General features: G+C 34.1%; 1 long non-coding RNA gene across 2 annotated transcripts; it reads right to left on the bottom strand.

Annotated features, from left to right (window-relative positions):
- Positions 1-720: 720 nt before the first annotated feature.
- On the bottom strand, positions 721-18,892 carry LOC130958188 (uncharacterized). 2 transcript variants are annotated; one of them, XR_009077339.1, is made up of 3 exons: positions 18,214-18,892; positions 17,817-18,139; positions 721-931 (listed from the first exon to the last, which is right to left on the bottom strand). It is a non-coding gene; the product is annotated as an uncharacterized LOC130958188 (long non-coding RNA). The 2 variants fall into 2 exon arrangements; XR_009077340.1 differs by lacking the exon at positions 721-931 and having other exon boundaries at positions 15,817-17,916; positions 18,021-18,139.
- Between the last annotated feature and the right edge of the window lie 826 nt (positions 18,893-19,718).

Below are 19,718 nucleotides of genomic sequence, written 5' to 3'. Positions count from 1 at the left end.
TTCATTATTATTTTGTCATTATTTTTTATTTATTGTTTGAAAAAATAAAAAAAAACATACAGTGCAAAAAAATATACAAAAAAGAAAAAAATTATCTTTTTGGTAATTATTGTCCTTTTCATATACCATTTTTTCACCTGTAAGATTCGAGGACGAATCTTTTTTGAAGAGGAGGAGAATGATACGTGCTTCAAATGTTCGTCATATGAAAAATTCAAGTGTTATTTAGAAGATATTAATTTATATTTTTAGAATATTTTAATTTAATTTAATGTATTTTGATTTTATTTATTCAATTACTAGATTGGGTCTTATGTTTATGGGTTCAGGGTTTTCTATATTTTAACCTAATAAGAGGCTATAAATACCTCATAAACTAGGGTAATTATAACATAGAATGATTTAGAGGTTTGAAAATGTAACACCCTACCACACTGAGCTTTACGCTTAAGTCGTAAAACAGAGATGGTGTGATATTACGACCTCTAAAATAAAATGTGTACATATAATAGCAGAAAGATTATAATATACTAGGAGCCTTGAAGAATAGAGAAAATAAAAATCGCAAAATAAAAGCACAATGCTCAAGAAACGAGTTAACTTGCGTGCTAAGAAAATTATAACCATCAAACATAAGATAATAAAAGTAGGAGTAGAGTGCCAAAAATATAAAATAACAAGCTCCTAACATAGTCCACAAAGTCAAGGCTGGCCGGAGAATATTTACACACACACACACACACACATCCAAAACCCAAATGTACATAAACAAAATCCTGTCTCTCCATAAACCTCTAAGAGGATCAAAAAGAACAAGTTATGCGGAGAGAAAGCTAAGTACATATATATACATCACTGTACAACAAAATAACCCAGTAACCACTTCGCTTCAGGAGTCCATATGCCTAACGAGATGCCTCTCGACCTGCATCTGAAAAATAACAACATAGTATGGGGTGAGAACCAGAGGTTATCAGTATGGTAAAGGTGCCACACTCATAATATATAAGGTCTTGGGAATGCCAGAGACAATTCTAGAATGCCAACACTCAGATTATAGAGCTTAAAGTACTAAACAGAAGCCATAAAAGGTGGTTATCTAAGAGTATCTAAGCCTAACTTAACTTAATCTTAAATCTGAGACCCATACTGCCATTCTTCTATACCTCCATCTCCGTCAGCATTTCATAGACAAATAAATAGATAAAAGCAAACACAAGAAGGTTACAAGTACTGCAGGTAGCAAGTATACACTTAACATAGTAAATGAACTTAGGCAAACCAGTTAGAGCACAAACAAGTAATTCAAGTAATATGCACATGATGCATGCTTGTCCTATGGTTAATGAGCTCATCTGTCGGTTATACAACCAACCCAACAAGTCCGGTTTGCTAAACCATTGGACTGTCCCCCGACGTGCATCCCTATGAGTTTATGCATAGCTTTTTCTCATATGTATAACAAATCGCTCAATGGGGGTACCATTCCCGGGAATTTATAAGTGCTCGGTCACCCTTAAATCGTAGGGTCAATAGAGTATCGAGTTTTCAACCTGGTACACATGGTGGCAAGCCACGGTACTTTATCCAGAAAATCTCGTATCTCAGATCATTTAATCATTCAAGCCAAGTATCATACATGATCATTCATTTGATTATCAAGCCAAGTATTATAGATGATCATCCGTAACATTTCATAATCAATTCATCACTTTTCAGCTTTACTTCACCTCCAAGTTATCCCCGTTTCCTAACTTCATCTAATTATCATGTTTAATACTATTATTTATTACTAGATGAATGAAAATAGAGGTTTAGAAGATTGAAGTGTGGTTTAAATTTCTAAAAACCATGTTTGCTGAAATAGGGGCCACGCGTCCGCGGAGGAAGGTAAAATGCAGCTTGCGCGCGCGTCCCCTTGCCACGCGTATGCGTGGACATACATGCTAGCTCCTTACGCGTACGCATAGGACCAGTTGCGTACAAATCGCCAAAAACTCATGCCACGCGTGCGTGTGGGCCACGCATACGCGTAGAGGTACGTTTTTAAAAAAAAATTCAGTAGCAAAGCTGCAGAATTGTAAAAAGATAGTTTTTAGGTACAATCTTCCAACAACCATAACTTTTTCGATTTAAAATATTTTTCTAATATTTTTCTCTCGTCCTTTGAATGGCATAAACTTCACGAACCCAACTTTTACTTTAAAACAAGTTGGGAGCAAATTGAGGGTTCGAAAGCCAAGTTATGCCTCGCCGAAGTTCGGCCAAAAACCAACTTTTACAAAAATTCCCAAACCTCAATTTTCATTCAAAAACTCCCTTCCTTTCACCACTAAACCCGCATTCTTCAATACAATATACCATTTTCTCATCATTGTAATAATCAACATAATAAACCTACCTCAAATTAACAATAATGCACTTATAATATTCAAATCCATCAACCAAAACCAACCAAAAACCATAGTTTACAAATCCTAGACCTATAACACAATATAGCCTTCCTTATCATTCTAACAACCACCATCATAAACATACCTCAAGTCCATACTTCTTCAAATCATCAATTAATCAACCAGCACTAAGCCAAACATGTTTTCTCGCAAGATACTAACAATCCATATATACACATGCATTCCAACTTATCCTACGGTCATCAAGCCTAAGTTTTCATAGAACATTATATATTAAATGTAAGAAACCTAAACCATACCTTGACCGATTCCCACGTAGCAACCAAAGAAATTCACCCAACACAAATACATCCCCAAAGCTCAATCAAAATACTAATGCCCAGCCTTCACCAAAATTCTAACATCCAAAATTTCAAGCTCCAATTATTTATTCACAAACTAATACACATTCATAACACATATATACCCAATTTTAATACTCAAAACATAAATTTAGTAATTTAAATCGAATTTATGGTATCCTCACCATACCCAAGCTTCATATAAGCAAGAGTGAATATTTTTCTCAAGCTAATTAGATCCTAAAATATCAAAAAGTAAAGAAATTCAATACCCCTACAATATTTTCTAAAATTGGGGGAAGGTGTGGCTGGGAGTGATTAATGGCTTACCTATGAAATTGTTTTAGTAGAAACATAGAGCTCGACACGGTGGACGCGTGGCCACAAACGGTGCGATGATCGGAGTTCGGACGGAGGAGTTACGACGTTTTGAATTACCGTAAGGGTTTTCGGCAAGCTTCTCTTCTCCTTCCCCTCTATTTGTTTCAGCGTTGTATATTGCTGAATTGGGGAAGATGAGAAGGCTGGGTTCATTTTAATTGCTGTGACACATGAAACACGTCGTGCAAGTTCGAAAGATACGGCGGTAAGGCAATTCTATAAGCCACCGGCCCAATTCTTTTTAGGATCTCAAACGGTCCAATATAACGGGGATTCAGTTTCTTAGTCTTAATGGCTCTTCCCACTCCAGTGATTGGTGTAACCTTCAGAAAGACATGCTCCCCCTCTTCAAATTTCAAAGGCTTTTTCCTTTGATCAGCATAGCTCTTCTGATGGCTTTGGGCTATAAACATTCAGCTACAAATCTTCTTTATCTGCTCAATAGTTTCAACTATCATCTCAGGCCCTAATAAGCTCATTTCTCCAGTTTCATACCAACATAACAGAGATTGACATTTTCTGCCATACAAAACTTCATATGGAGCCATTCCGATGTTCGCATGGTAGCTATTATTATAAGCAAACTCCACTAATGGCATATACCGATCCCAGCTTGCTAGCTGGTCTAAAACATAAGCCCTTAGCATATCCTCCAAGGTCTGGATAGTTCTCTCTGATTGGCCATCTATTTGAGGGTGGTATGCAGTACTCAAACTTAATTGAGTCCCAAATGCACGTTGAAAGGCTCCCAGAACCTTGATGTGAAACAAGGATCCCTGTCAGATATAATGGTAGAAGGCACGCCATGCAATCTAACAATTTCTTTGATGTACATTCGAGCCAATTCTTCTATTGTACAACTTATTCAGATGGGAAGAAAGTGAGCTAATTTTGTCAGTCGGTCCACAACCACCCAAATAGCATCATAACCAGTCCGAGTACTAGGTAAACTTGTCACGAAATCCATTGCGATACTCTCCCATTTTTATTGTGGAATCTCTAAAGGCTGGAGGGTTTCTGATGGTCTCTGATGTTCGATTTTAACCTTCTGACATGTTAAACATTTAGATACATACAATGCCACATCATTCTTGCGCTTTCAGATCTTGGTACATTTTGGTGCTTCTTGGATGAATTGAAAACCCGCTCTTATGAGCTTCCTTCAAGATACTTTGTCGCAGGTCACCGACATCTGGCACAACAATCCGGTTCTTAAACCTCCATAAACCTTCCTTACCTTCTGACACTCTCTACTGCTTTCCTTGTTCAATTTCCAGTAATACTTTATGTAATGCTTCACCATATTGATGAGCCTTCAGAAGTTCTGATTTAAAATCACTTGAAATTTGCAACTGACTCAAACACAGAATTCTAGATTCTTCGCTAACTCCTAGTTTCAAACCTTGAAATGCCTTTAGTAACTCTTCTTCCCGTAGTATCATCCAAGCTGCATATAAAGACTTCCGACTCAAGGCATCTACCACAACGTTCGCTTTTCCTGAATGGTAATTCAATTCGAAATCATAATCTTTCAAAAGCTCCATCCACCTCTTCTGACGCATATTCAACTCTTTCTGCTCAAAGAGATATTTCAAACTCTTATGGTCTAAGAAAACATGAAACTTAACGTCATAGAGATAGTGCCTCCAGATCTTCAGGTCAAACACAACAGTAGCAAGTTCTAAATCGTGAGTCGGGTAGTTCATTTCATGCGGCCTTAATTACCGTGAGGCGTATGCTACAACATTTCAGTGCTGCATCAGAACGCACCCCAAACCCTTCAATGATGCATCACAGTACACTTTAAATGATTCACGTGGCTCAGGCAATACCAACACAGATACAGTAGTCAACCTTTGCTTTAATGCTTGAAAACTCTCTTTGCACTCCGGAGTCCAGACAAAAGGCGTATCCTTCCTAGTAAGCTTAGTTAAAGGTAAGGCGAGCTGTGAAAATCCCTTAATGAATCTCCGATAATACCCCGCCAAACCTAGGAAACTCCAGATCTCTGTCACTGAAGTTAGTCGCTCCCAATTTATTACTGCTTCCACCTTAGTAAGATCAACAGCTATTCCCTGCTTGCTCACTACGTGACTGAGAAACTTCACCTCACTCTTCCAGAACTCGCATTTAGATAACTTTAGCATACAACTTCCTGTCTCTCAGAATTTGTAGCACAGTTCGCAAGTGATTAGCATGCTCTTCCTCAGTCTTAGAGTAAACAAGAATATCATCAATGAAGACAATGACAAACTTCTCTAGGTACGGCCAAAAAATCCTGTTCATATAATCTATGAATATTGCCGGAGCATTGGTTAACCCGAAAGACATCACCATATACTCATAATGACCATAACGCATCCTAAAAGCGGTTTTCAGAATATCTTCATTTCTAACCCATATCTGATGATACCTGGATCGTAAATCAATCTTAGAAAACACACCGGCACCTTGTAACTGATCCATTAGGTTGTCGATTCTAGGTAGCAGATATTTATTCTTCACAGTAATCTTATTCAATTGTTGATAGTCGACACACAAGCGCATACTTCCGTCCTTCTTCTTTACCAGTAACATTAGCGCTCCCCACGGAGAAACACTTGGTCGAATAAAGTACTTACCCAACAGATCTTCCAGCTGAGCTTTCAGTTCAACCATTTCTAAAGGTGACATCCTGTAAGGAGTAATCGAAATTGGACCAACTCCAGGCACCAACTCAATTGCGAATTCAACCTCCCAGTTAGGTAGAAATTCATTAATATCATTCGGAAACACGTTTGGAAATTCACATATAGCCGGGATCTACACTAAACTTTGATCATCACCTGATACTCCCGCAGTTAATAACATAATACCCTAACATTCAGTTCCAGAACAGTTTACTATCATAGAGTTCAAATAGTAACTATTCACCACAACCAGTGCTTTCAACCCTTCCGACATAAACTATACAAGACTTCTCAGAATAATCAAGCAAAACATGATTCTTGGATAACCAATCCAATCCCAGGATGAGATCAAGACTAGTCATCGGTAAACAAAGTAAATCATGCACAAATTCACGTTGTTGTACTCGAAATGAAACTTGTGGACATCCTAACCTAGTCACCATAGCTTCATGAGTATCATTATAAACTTTTAAATCATAACCTAAAACCACTATCATCAATCCTAATTCATTAGCCTTTTCAAATGCAATAAATGAATGAGTTGCTCCCGAATCAAATAAAGCATTTAAGATTTTACCAGTCATTTCACAGTTACCTATAGTCAGTGTCTCAGATCCCTCAGCACCTACTGCAGAAGTGGTGTACACTCTCCCCGGCTGCTGTACCTTACTAGTCTCATACTTCTTCTTCTCCGAGCAATTATTGGCCAAGTGTCTGGGCTGTCCACAAAAATAGCATAACCCAAGTCCTGATCTGCACGGAACTCCAGGATGATACTTCTCGCACCTCTGACAGTTTAAATCCTGTTGTGGATGCTTTCCAAACCTTCTTCCCTGATTAACATTAGCATTTGGTCTCCTGTAATTGCCCTAGGCTTGATTCTGCTGCGGGATAAAGCCTCCACGCTTGAAATTCCTACCTCTCGGAGCAAAGTTCTTCCTTGAAGTCCTCTGAAAAGGCATCCTCAAACTTCCTTTCTCTGCTGCCGCCTTTCTCACACATTCTTCAGCCACCCTACTCTTATTCACCAATTCAGAAAATACTCTGATCTCCATTGGAGCAACGAAGCTCAGAATATCGCTCCGAAGACTTCCCTCATATTTAATACATTTCTACTCCGCAAAATCTTCAGGCGCACCTTGATAGATACGAGAAAAGCGACATAACTCCTCAAACCTGCTAGTATACTCAGTAACAGTCATTTGGCTCTATTTTAATTGCATCAATTCAAGTTCCTTGGCATTTCTGACTGAATTAGGAAAGTATTTCTTATAGAACTCTGTCCAGAAAACCTCCCAAGGAATCGCAGCACCATCTGGCTGCAGGATACGTCATGTTCCCTGTCACCAATACTGAGCCTCACCTTGTAGCTGATAAGTTCCAAATTCAACCCATTGCTCTTCAGGAACCTGTTGAGCCTGCAACGCCCGTTCCATAGCCTGAATCCAATTATCTGCATCAGTGGGATTTGAGGTTCCCCTGAAGGTCGGTGGGTGAACTTTCAAAAATGTTGCAAGCGTCATAGGGCCGTTCTCATCATTATTGTTCCCGTGATTACCCTAGTTTATCTGATTATCCAATGCCTTGGTTGTCGCCTGCATAGCGGCAGCCATATTTCCCAGGGCAGCCATGAAGTCTACTGGATAATTCCCTGCCAGGCCAGGAGTAACGGTGCCTATCCTACCTCTACCTCACCCGCGACCGCGTCCGCGAGTCGACATCTGGTCCATCTATACACCAAACAAGTGATATTAAGTTGATCGGTCTCAATATCGCAGGTCCAATGCTTTAAGTTCCAAATGCATGCTCACAAACGTTTATGCCATATATATCAGTCAGATATCCTAATAGCAGATAAACACATATACAGAGAATGCACAAAAGCATAATCAGTCCGTCTTTCAGGCTCTATAGAAACGAACTGCTCTGATACCATAATGTAATACCCTACCACACTGAGTTTTATGCTTAAGTTGTAAAACAGAGGTGGTATGGTATTACGACCTCTAAAATAAAATGTGTACATATAATAGCAGAAAGATTATAACATACTAGGAGCCTTGAAGAATAGAGGAAATAAAAATCACAAAATAAAAGCGCAATGCTCAGGAAAAGAGTTAACTTGCGTGCTAAGAAAACTATAACTATCAAACATAATATAATAAAAGTAGGAGTAGAGTGCCAAAGATACAAAATAACAAGCTCCTAACTCAGTCCACGAAGTCAAGGCTGGCCGGAGAATATTTACATATATATATATATATATATATATATATATATATATATATATATATATATATGTAAAATATATATCCAAAACCCAAATGTACATAAACAAAATCCTGTCTCTCCATAAACCTCTAAGAGGATCAAAAAGAACAAATTATGCAGAGAGAAAGCTAAGTACATATATATACATCACTGTACAACAAAATAACCCAGTAATCACTTCACTTCAGGAGTCCATACGCCTAACGAGATGCCTCTCGACTTGCATCTAAAAAACAACAATATAGTATGGGGTGAGAACCAGAGGTTCTTAGTATGGTAAATGTGCCACACACATAATATATAAGGTCTTGGGAATACCAGAGGCAATCCTAGAACGCCGACACTCAGATTATAGAGCTTAAAGTATTAAACAGAAGCTATAAAGGTGGTTTTCTAAGAGTATCTAAACCTAACTTAATCTTAAATCTAAGTCTCATACTGCCATTCATCTATACCTCCATCTCCGTCAGCATTTCACAGACAAATAAACTGATAAAAGAAAACACAAGAAGATTACAAGTACTGCAAGTAGCAAATATACACTTAACATAGTAAATGCACTTAGGCAAACCCAGTTAGAGCACAAACAAGTAAATTAAGTAATATGCACATGATGCATGCCTGTCCTATGGCTAATGAGCTCATCTGTCGGTTATACAGCCAACCTGACAAGTACGGTTTGCTAAACCATTGGGCTGTCCCCTGACGTGCATCCCCATGAGTCTATGCATAGCTTTTTCTCATACATATAACAAATCGCTCAATGGGGGTACCATTCCTGGAAATTTATAAGTGCCCGGTCACCCTTACGTCATAGGGTCAATAGAGTATCGAGTTTTCAACCAGGTACACGTGGTGGCAAGCCACGGTACTTTATCCAGGGAATCTCGTATCTCAGATCATTTAATCATTCAAGCCATGTATAATACATGATCATTGATTTGATTATCAAGCCAAGTATTATAGATGATCATCCGTAACATTTCATAATCAATTCATCACTTTTCAGCTTTACTTCACCTCCAAGTTATCCCCATTTCCTAACTTCATCTAATTATCAGGTTTAATACTATTATTAATGACTGGAGGAATGAAAATAGAGGTTTATAAGCTTATAGGGTGGTTTAAAATTCTAAAAATCATGTTTGCTGAAATAGAGGCCACGCGTACGCGTGGGAATGTAAAAATGTAGCTCGCGGGCGTACGCATCGCCAAAAACCCATGCCACACGTGTGTGTGGGCCAAGTCATATCTTGCCGAATTTTGGCCAAAAACAAACTTTTGCAAAAATTCCCAAACCTCAATTTTCATTCAAAAACTCCCTTCCTTTCACCACTAAACCTGCATTCTTCAATATAATATACCCCTTTCTCATCATTTTAATAATTAGTATAATAAACCTACCTCAAATTAATAATAATGCACTTACAATATTCAAATCCATAAACCAAAACCAACCAAAAACCATAGTCTACAAATCCTAGACCTATAACATAATATAGCCTTCCTTATCATCCCAACAACTAGCATCATAAACATACCTCAAGTCCATAATTCTCCAAATCATCAATTAATCAACCAGCACCAAGCTAAACATGTTTTCTCTCAAGATACTAACAATACATATATACACATGCATTCCAACTTATCCTACGGTCATTTAGCCTAAGTTTTCACAGAACATTATATATTAAATGCAAGAAACCTAAACCATACCTTGGCCGATTCCCACGTAGCGACCAAAGCAATTTACCCAACACAAACACAGCCCCAAAGCTCAATCAAAATACTAATGCCCAACCTCCACCAAAATTTCAACGTCCAAAATTTCAAACTCCAATTATTTATTCATAACCTAATACACATTCATAACACATATATACCCAATTTAATACTCAAAACATAAATTCAGTAATTTAAATCGAATTTATGGTATCCTCACCTTACCCAAGCTTTATATAAGTAAGAATGAACGTTTTTCTCAAGCTAATTGGATCCCAAAACATCAAAAAACAAAGAAATTCAATACCCCTACAATATTTTCGAAAATTGGGGAAAAGGAGTGGCTGAGAGTGATTAATGGATTACCTATGAAATTGTTGCCGTAGAAACATAAAGCTCGACGCGGTTGACGCGTGGCCGCAAACGGTGCGGCGATCGGAGCTCAGATGGAGGAGTTACGGCGTTTTGAATTACCGTAAGGGTTTTTGGCAAGCTTCTCTTGTCCTTCCCCCCCTATTTGTTTCAGCGTTGTATATTGCTGAATTGGGGAAGATGAGAAGGCTGGGTTCATTTTAATTGCTGGGTCAGTTGGGCCCATGAGCCCGGTTTAGGCCCGATTCAACCGGTTCGTCTTGTTTGGTCCAATCTTGGACTGTTTTCTTCGAAATTAGTGTCAAAATTCTTGTTTCGATAGCTCTATCCTAATTTGATATAGTATTCATATTTCTAATTTTTTTATTAAGAATTAATTTATCAAATAATTATTTACTAATTTAACGGAGTTTATAGAAAACTCCTTTTTTGGTTTCGTGATGAAACCATGATGTGGACAATTGAGGTTAAGGAGTCCCTCTCTTGTTGCATCAAAAAATTGGGTAGAGGATTGAGGAGTCTCTTCGATTCGATTCCCACACTATGGCGTTGACAAGTTAGGTTGAGGAGTCCCTTTCTTGTTGTGTCAATAAATTGGGAAGAAAGTAGAGTGATTCTCTTTGTTTTCAATTTCAATCTATCCTTTTTGTTTCTATTTCAATTTCAATGTATCTTTTTATTCAGTTTGAATCCTTATCTTCTTATAAAAAAATAAAAAGATAAACAAGACAAGAATTGAAATTGAATAAAAAAGATACATTAAAATTGAAATAAAAACAAAAAGGATAGATTGAAATTGAATACAAAGAGAATCATTCTACTTTCTACCGAATTTCTTGACACAACAAGAAAGAGACTCCTCAACCTAACTTGTCAATGCCATAGTTTGGGAATTAAATCGAAGGGACTCCTCAACCTTCTACCCAATTTTCTGATGCAACAAGAGAGGGACTCCTCAACCTCAATTGTCCACACCATGGTTTCATCACGAAACCAAAAAGGGTTTTCAAACCTCTAAATCATTCTCTACTACGACTACAATAGCTAAGGAGGTATTTATAACCTCTTATTAGGTTAAAACAAAGAAAACCCTAAATTCCATAAACATAAAACCCAATCTAGTAATTAAATAAAAAAATAAAAATATATCAAATTAAATTAAAATATTCATAAAATATAAGCTACTATCTTCTAAATAACACATGAACTATTCGTATCACGAACACTTGAAGCACGTATCAATATTCCTTCATCTTCCTTGACTGCGAGAAATGGTTCTAATTCTATGATTTCATTGCAGAACTTTGGATTTTCAGTTCTGATGATGATATTATTGATGATGATGATGAGTGTGATGAGGATGAGGAAGAGTGTGATTGTGGTGGTGATGATTTTTATGATGATCCTGGAGAGCAGGTGAGGCAGATTAGAAGTGTTGGGGTTAGGGTTTTAGAGATGAGGGAGGCAGTGGCAAAGAGGGAGGAGAGGAAGAGGGAGAGATAGTGTTTCAGAGAGAGAGGGAGGAAGCGGTGGTGGAGAGGGATCGGAAGAAGTGGAGGAGGAATCACGCTAGACGGTTGAGAGATTTATGAGGTGGTTTGTGCATGTTAGGAAGGAGACAAAATTACGTAGACACGTTACCTAACACGTCAGTGTGGGACTTGCTACTGCCAACCGGTTGTAAGGACTGGATTGAACAAATACAGAGATGAGTGGGATTGATTTGTGTTTTTATAATGAAAAAGTATTGGGTACCAAGAGTCAAACTGTCAACTTTTGACAACTCAATTAATAATTTTAAATTATTTTAATAAATTTAAATTTCAAAAAATGACATTAATAAGAAATTTGAATAATAAGGATTGTGTTGAGTAACCGCCCCCAAAGTCACTGTAATCAGCGTCCGTCTTCCTCTTATCATTGCGGCATCTTCTTTCGGATGGGTGGAGATCATGCAACTTGATCTCTTCAACAATGGCATGGTAGTTATTCATGACCTTCAAGGTTTCGCCCCTTTGTTTTCTTGCGACATGGAGAGGATGACCTCGCTCTCGTTCGCATTCCATCTAGATTATCGTTCTGGTCAACATATTAATACTTCCGAATCGGTGCAGCTTGCTTTCATACGCCTGATACTCAGTTATGCCATGCTATGTAACAATGGCTTCAGCATCCTAGCTCTCCCTTGAAAGGTTAAGTACGCCGAGCTTGTGACTCAGGTGCCGATTCGCCGCCGCTACGATGCGCTGCTGTTCTAGCCGCAATAACCACTGCGTCGCCAGTTCATTAGTGTGCCGCCGTTTTGTGACGGTGAAACCTGTTATTGCAAAAACTCATGCGTGTTCTATCACCCGATTGTCATCGAACGTGTATCACTCGACGTCATCCTGAAGCCATGAACATAAATCCTGCATCCTTCGACGACTTTGTCGATGGAACGTATATTTGGAGAAGAAAGAACAAATACATCATTCATTGATGTGGGTTATGAATGTTCTTTTAATAGAGGTGTCTTTTTATGCATGTGTTTTTAGAGAGTGTCTTTTTATACATGTGTCTTCTAATAGAGATTTTTTTGTGGATGCGTCTTTTAAATGAATGTGTCTTCTAATGGAGAAGGAAGGTCGGAAAGGGGTAGCGTCGGAGTTGGAGGATGAGGCCGGACTTGAACGATGAAATATAGGGTTTCTTATGTTTACTAGTGGTAATTGGGAGTAAATTAGGTTTACTATAAATGATTAGATATTTTTTTTAAAATAGGCTCTAGAGTCCATCCCGATAAAAATTAGTAGCCCTTCTTGATTATCTAATGGAATTATTTTATAATTATTAAAAGGTGTAATGTCCATTGAGTAAATAGTTAGAGAACAAAAACAACTTTTACTCTTTATATAACCTTTTAAACGAATATTTGGCGTTGTTACTATAATATTGTGAAAAAGACTTAATAAAAATAAATAAGATGTACTCAACTGTATTCTTGTATTTTATTATTTTTTATTAATTTAATAAAAAAAATATATTCCAATCAATTTAATTTATTGTAATTTTTTTTAGTTATTTATAAAATTTTAATTTCACTCTCAATACAAACAAAATTTTTAATTTTCACATAATAAAATTTTAATTTTTATTAATTTTATTTTCAAATCCAATGAACTAAAATATGTAATGTCTCAATCATGTAATTTGTTTTTTTATTGTTATTACGCTTAATTAAATAATAGTTAGATAATATTTTTAAGTCTATTTTTATTAATATGTAATATTTTTTAAATATAATATATAATTATTAATTGTGTAATTCTATAATTTTTATTTTAATAATTTTTACAATTTAATTTAAATTATTTAAAATAATTAAAATAATATAAAATTTAAATTAATATTAAATATTAGAATAATAAATTTTATATTAAATTTTAAATAAATTTTTATAATATATAATTTCATAAATATTTATGTAATATTTTATAAAATTAAAAATAAAATTAAACTGAAACCAAATATCAGCGCTATTGAGTAGTTGAGACCTTCTCTAACCCTAACCTTTCATGTTTTCATCCAAATATTGGATCAAGATCTCTTATTTCGCTACTCTCTCTTCGTAATTTTGCCACTCTTCCTTTGATTTTTTTTTTCAAGAAAATTCTTGTTTGTACCCTGTTGTCTTTCTTTATCTTAATCGTTTCTCAAGTAATGTTTTTTTTTTTTTTTAGATTTCATCAATTTTCAGATTCTCTCTAATAACGGATAATTGTTTTGCAAAATAAATTAAACAATTAAAGTCTTGGTTCCATTTTCTAAAACAATTTAAACATAAAAAAAGTTCGAATTTGGTTAAATCTGATTTATTGTTATTTTTAGATATTTCATTTTTATTTATGCATAATTTTAGAAATAATTAGCTCATTTTTCGTGTTTATTTTAGTTAGGTCATATATTAAGTTAAATTTTTTGTGTCTCGAAATTTCTATGTTCAAGTAGTAAGAATTTCTATGTTTTGTGTTATGTTTATGGTAAACAAGCAGATTTTATATAAAGTTGATAAATAATATATATCAAAAGTTGAGAAAACTTCCGACACAGCTAAGAAATAAGATAATTTCATAAAGAGTAAGGATTTCTATATTTTAGTTGATTTATTATGGTTTAATAGAACTTTTTAATTAGTTCCTATTTATTTGTTGAAATTTATTATTATTATGTTTTCTCTTTGGTTCCTTATTTCTTTGATTACATTTTGTAATTGCTACTAATAATAGACTATATCAGTGGGTTCCATAGTACAATTTATATTCTTAAGTAGACAACAAAAAAAATATTATATTCTTAAAAAATGTAACACTTTTTGTTGATATCTCAAAAATCATTTAAAAGGTATTAAAACAAGAGAAATGTTAAGGATTATTAAAATTTATTATTTTTTACTATTATTTAATTATTAATTTAATTTTTTTTTAGTATAGTTCTTTTAGTTTAATAATTTATTAATATATTTTATTATATATTTTTAAATATTAATAACTAATTGATAGCAAAAATAATAAATTATGATGATTCTCTAACATTTTTCTTAAAACAAAGCTAACTGTAAATGTAATATATCTTATGCAGTGTAATATTAATCGAATTCTATTAAAATTTTATCTACTTTTAGTGTAATATATTATGGAGCAATTGAATAAATACTTTTTCACATATTATATTACGAATTTGTTTACTAAAATTCACTAGTATTAAAATTTCACAATACAATATCATGTAAAGCTTTATTTGCTCACATTATTTATTTATATATTTATTAATTTACATCAATTACATTAAAAAATTTTATTTTATAATTACATAATTTTTTAAAAGAGAAATTTATCATATATTCTTTTATTTTCACTTTTCATATACTACAGTATATTCTTTTTGTATTCTAATATAATCTCAAGATTATATTTTATTTAATTTTATTTTTTATATATAATATTAAATCTCTTTGTAATTATAATTTTTTTATGATTTTCACTGGTGAAACTATATTTTATTACCAAGAGATTATATATATTGAAAGTTGTCACGTGCTTTTTTTTTCTAATTAAACCTTTTTAATATACATTACTTTTTTAATGGCCCTTTCAATATTTTTTTGAGTCTATAACTATGATATACACTATGAAGTACGATAACTAGTTATTCTTTAATTTAAATGAACTCAAATTGATGAAATATAGTTTCACATAAATTTTAAAGATTTTCTAAAATTTATTATTTCACTTGATGAATAATACTAGCTCTACCAGAAACATAAATAAAAATTGAAATAAGTATCTAATTAATTTGATTATTCAACATTATTTCTGATATTTCTTAATTAACTAATAAAGGTAATAACTAATATTAGTCATTGCGTGCTTCACTTTCAATAAGATGACAAATTAAAAATAATCAGTAAAAATAAATATATATTAAATACATATCCATAGGTATTCTTTAATCACTATTAGTGTATATATCGTGAATACCTATTATATTAAATTTTTATTGACCACTTATTCAAAAAAAATGATCAATGTATTAGTAGTAATAAATTCATAAAATAAATATTACAAAAAAATAATTTTAAATTTTTTTATATTAAAATGAAGTGAGGTAATAAAAGTTAAATACACAACGTTAAACTTAAATAAGTTGCTTAAAACTAAACCGTTCTAACATATGTAACACTCTCACTATCAAAATTTCACGCTTCTGGCTGTGCTACTCTGATAGCAAAAAGTATTACGACGACTTCATATATTTAATAATAAAATATGAACTTTTGTCTCGAAATCATATCCTTGTTCCCTTTGAAAACTGGAAAAAGAATACTTTTTATATAAAACAAACAACAAACATATACATATACAAACCTTTCTACTCAAGTAACTTATACATATTATATACATACAAATCATACAACTCCTATCCCTCTTACATAATATAATTTTGATGGCGAGGGATAAATAAATAAAAACTAAACAGCATTTTCGACTAAGCGAAACGCAATACAACCCTTTGTGAGCTTTTTCACCCGTCTCCCGACAAGATAAAGCTATAGGGGGTGAGAACCTAACCACACGGCCTCACCACGGAGTTTAAGAATTGTCATAAAAAGATATTTAATATGAAAACTATTTTCAAGCTCAGTGATTATCATTGCCTTAAGAATCCTTTTAAAAACTAATAGCTAATCGTTCAAAACCTTTTCAAAGAAACAATGTTTAATCTTTCAGAAATCCAAAAACCTTTCTTTTCTTATAAGAAATTTTCAATCAGAAACCAACCACGCAATCAATCAACACAATTATCAATTCAGCACCAAAGTTCATTCTCAAATATATCACACCAAGACAAACACAGGCAAGACAGACAAGGAAAGCACAGGTTTAGGTAGCAGTTACAGCAAATAGTTCAGGTAGCAGTTAAGAACAATTTAACAATTAGGCAAACCAAAACAAGTTCAAACCCAAGCAAAGCATACAAATGCATATGATGCATGCCTGCCCTATGGCTAATAGCTCATCTGTCGGTTATCCAGCCAACTCGACAAGTCCAAAAACCTTAGACTGTCCCCCCACGCGCATCCCCATGAGTCTATGCATAGCTTTTTCTCATATATATATATATATATATATATATATATATATATATATATATATATGGGGGTACCATTCTCAGGAATTTATAAGTTTTCGGTCACCCTTACACCGTAGGGTCAACAGAGTATCGAGTTTTAACCTGGTACACATGGTGGCAAGCCACGGTACTTTACCCAAGAAACTTGTGTCTCATATAATTCAAATTCATAAGCCATATGAATAACCCACTCAACATTCATCAAAGTCTAAGTCATTCTTAACATCATTATCATTCATCAATCCATATCTCATTTCCAAATTCATTCAAAATCGTATTTTAAAGAAAATCCTCATCATCTTTCTTTCCATTCCGTTCACTAACAATCCCAATCCAAAACATAACTCTTCCTTTGATAAATAAAGTAATCTTAAACCATATAATGTTTAAAATTAAACCTTTTAAAATAACTACTTCAAACGAAACTTCTAATTTTATAAAATTTCGGCAATATCTCCTCTAAAACTCGGATTCTGCCACCTTTTTCGAGTCCCATCCAAACATTTCTCAAACTTTTTCTCAACTATTTTCAAATCTCAATCATTTTCCAAAATTCAACTAGTTCCAATATCAAATTATTTTCAAATCGAACCAATTCCAATAATAAAACTCTTTTTAAAATCAAACAACTCAAATATTAAATCAGTTATAAAATTAGACTAACTCAAAATCAAACCACTTCCAGAATCAATTTGTTTTCATATCTCAAATCTTTTTCAAAAATAGATTCATTTACATTACCAAATAAATTCCAAAACCAAAGAAATCCACTTTTTATAATAATCAAGTAAGTAACATTTCAAATCAATTTCTTATCAACAACCATACACCACTCACACAATCAAGCAACCAATGATTCAGTCTAACAAACCATCACATTCACAAAACAAATATAATGACAAAATTATATCTTTTTATATCAATATCTATTTATAACAACTCTGTAATATAAAATAGATTTTAAGAAAAATCCCTACCTTAATTTAATCTGAGCTCAGTAGGTGAACGCATTAAATCCTCTTTTGTTTATTTTCAATTTACAGCAGTGGCATCAAGAATCACATCAACAACACTTTTCTGACATAAATTGAAATTTAACGCGGAATTGATATTAAGCAGAAATAGAACAAAATTAGTAATGGAGTATTATCGTAAATTGAAATAGAATCAAATAATCTCACCACAAGAAACAAAGTAGCAGTGACTATCTGAATCGATCAGGCGGTAGCTATCTCTAGTGACGGCGGTTACCAGAAGCTCCGGTGGTGGATTTTCGATGACTTGAGACACAACGACACAACTGTAACAAAATCAATAACAACAATATTCTCGGAAATTAAAAGAAATGGAAATTAGAGGAAAGAACGCTCTTACCAACAGTGGATCCCGATGACAGAAGCTCGGCAACACAACCCACAGCGACGGCAATGGCTGGGCAGTGATGGAGCTCCCACCAGGCTTCCTATTCTCTATCCTATTTGCGTGTTCTATTCCTCATAGTGACGGTGGTTCAACAGCAGCGGTGGTAGGACGCGGCGGCATAGAACAGTGACACCACTCACAACGATGATGGCGGCGGGCTCGTGGTTTTCCACGGCAGCGATAGAGGTAGCTTCCTCTTCTTCCCGTCGCGGTTCCCTTTACAAATCCCCCTTTCAGCGATAGCGACGGCCTCACCATCGACTGGCTCAAGGCAACGGCGACGTGGATAGTCTTAGAGACCAGCACGACGACGGCGACCCTCCGCGGCGGTGGCGGCACAGCTGGCAACGCGAATCCCTTCTTCATCCTCACGTCTCTCTCTCTGCCCAATCTCTCTCCTCTTCTCGTGCATGACAGCGGCTCGTGAACGGACCAGGGCTCCTCGCGCAGCAGCTCCTCGGAACCGTGGCGGCGGCGCGGCTTTTCCTCTCTTCTTCCCTCTTCCCCCGTCGCAGCCCTCACTCTTTTCTGTCCCTCTCTGTTTTGCGTTTCTTTCCCATTTCTTTTTCCTTTTTCTTTCCCTATTTCTTTCTAAAGGGGATGGGGCCGGGTCAGGAAGTGGCGATGTGGAGTGGCGGTGAGGGTTGGGTACAAGGGACTTAGGGTTTTATATTTTATTTTTTTAAGGTTAGGGTTTGATTTGGCCACTTTGAAATTAGGAATACTTTTGGTAAATTGAGGTTCGGGTAATTTTAATAAAATTTGGGAATATTGAAATTAATTAAAATTTAATTTATTTTTAAAAAATTACTTTAAAGATATTATTTAATTATTAATTTACTAATTAATTTTTAATTAAGTATTTTAATTTAAAATATAAGATAATGTAACTAATTTTCTTTATTTATAAAGATTAAAGTATTGAATTTCAAATTATCAATTATTTAAATTAAATCATATAAAATTTTTATTATTTTATAATTACTAAATTTTATAATTTAAATATAAAAAATATTTCAATAATTATAAAATTAAATAAGAATTTTAATTTATTTTAAATTCAGTTAATCAAAATTTTAATTATCTTTAATAAAGAGATTTCTAAAATTAAAATTATAAATAAATAATTAAACTTAAAATTAATTTATAATAAAATTTTTAAAAGTTCTGAGACTTATAACATACACAAGGATAACGATTGTTTAACAACTATTATATGTAATAATAGTGATTCATTAAAAAATTTTAAATTGTTGATAAAATTAAAAATTATTTTAATTGTAGATGCATTTTCAGCATGTGATATAATATGATATTTATTTGGCTACAACATTTGAAAGAAAGAATTATATGTGACTAGACTTTTATTCTTTTTGGAGAATGAGCAATTTACAGTTTACATTGCAAAAAATTTTTCTATATGCATAATATTATTAAAAAGATAAAATATCACAAAT

This window comes from Arachis stenosperma, chromosome 10 (genome assembly GCF_014773155.1).
Source record: "Arachis stenosperma cultivar V10309 chromosome 10, arast.V10309.gnm1.PFL2, whole genome shotgun sequence".
NCBI lineage: Eukaryota > Viridiplantae > Streptophyta > Magnoliopsida > Fabales > Fabaceae > Arachis > Arachis stenosperma.
This window is presented reverse-complemented; position numbering and strand designations above follow the sequence as displayed.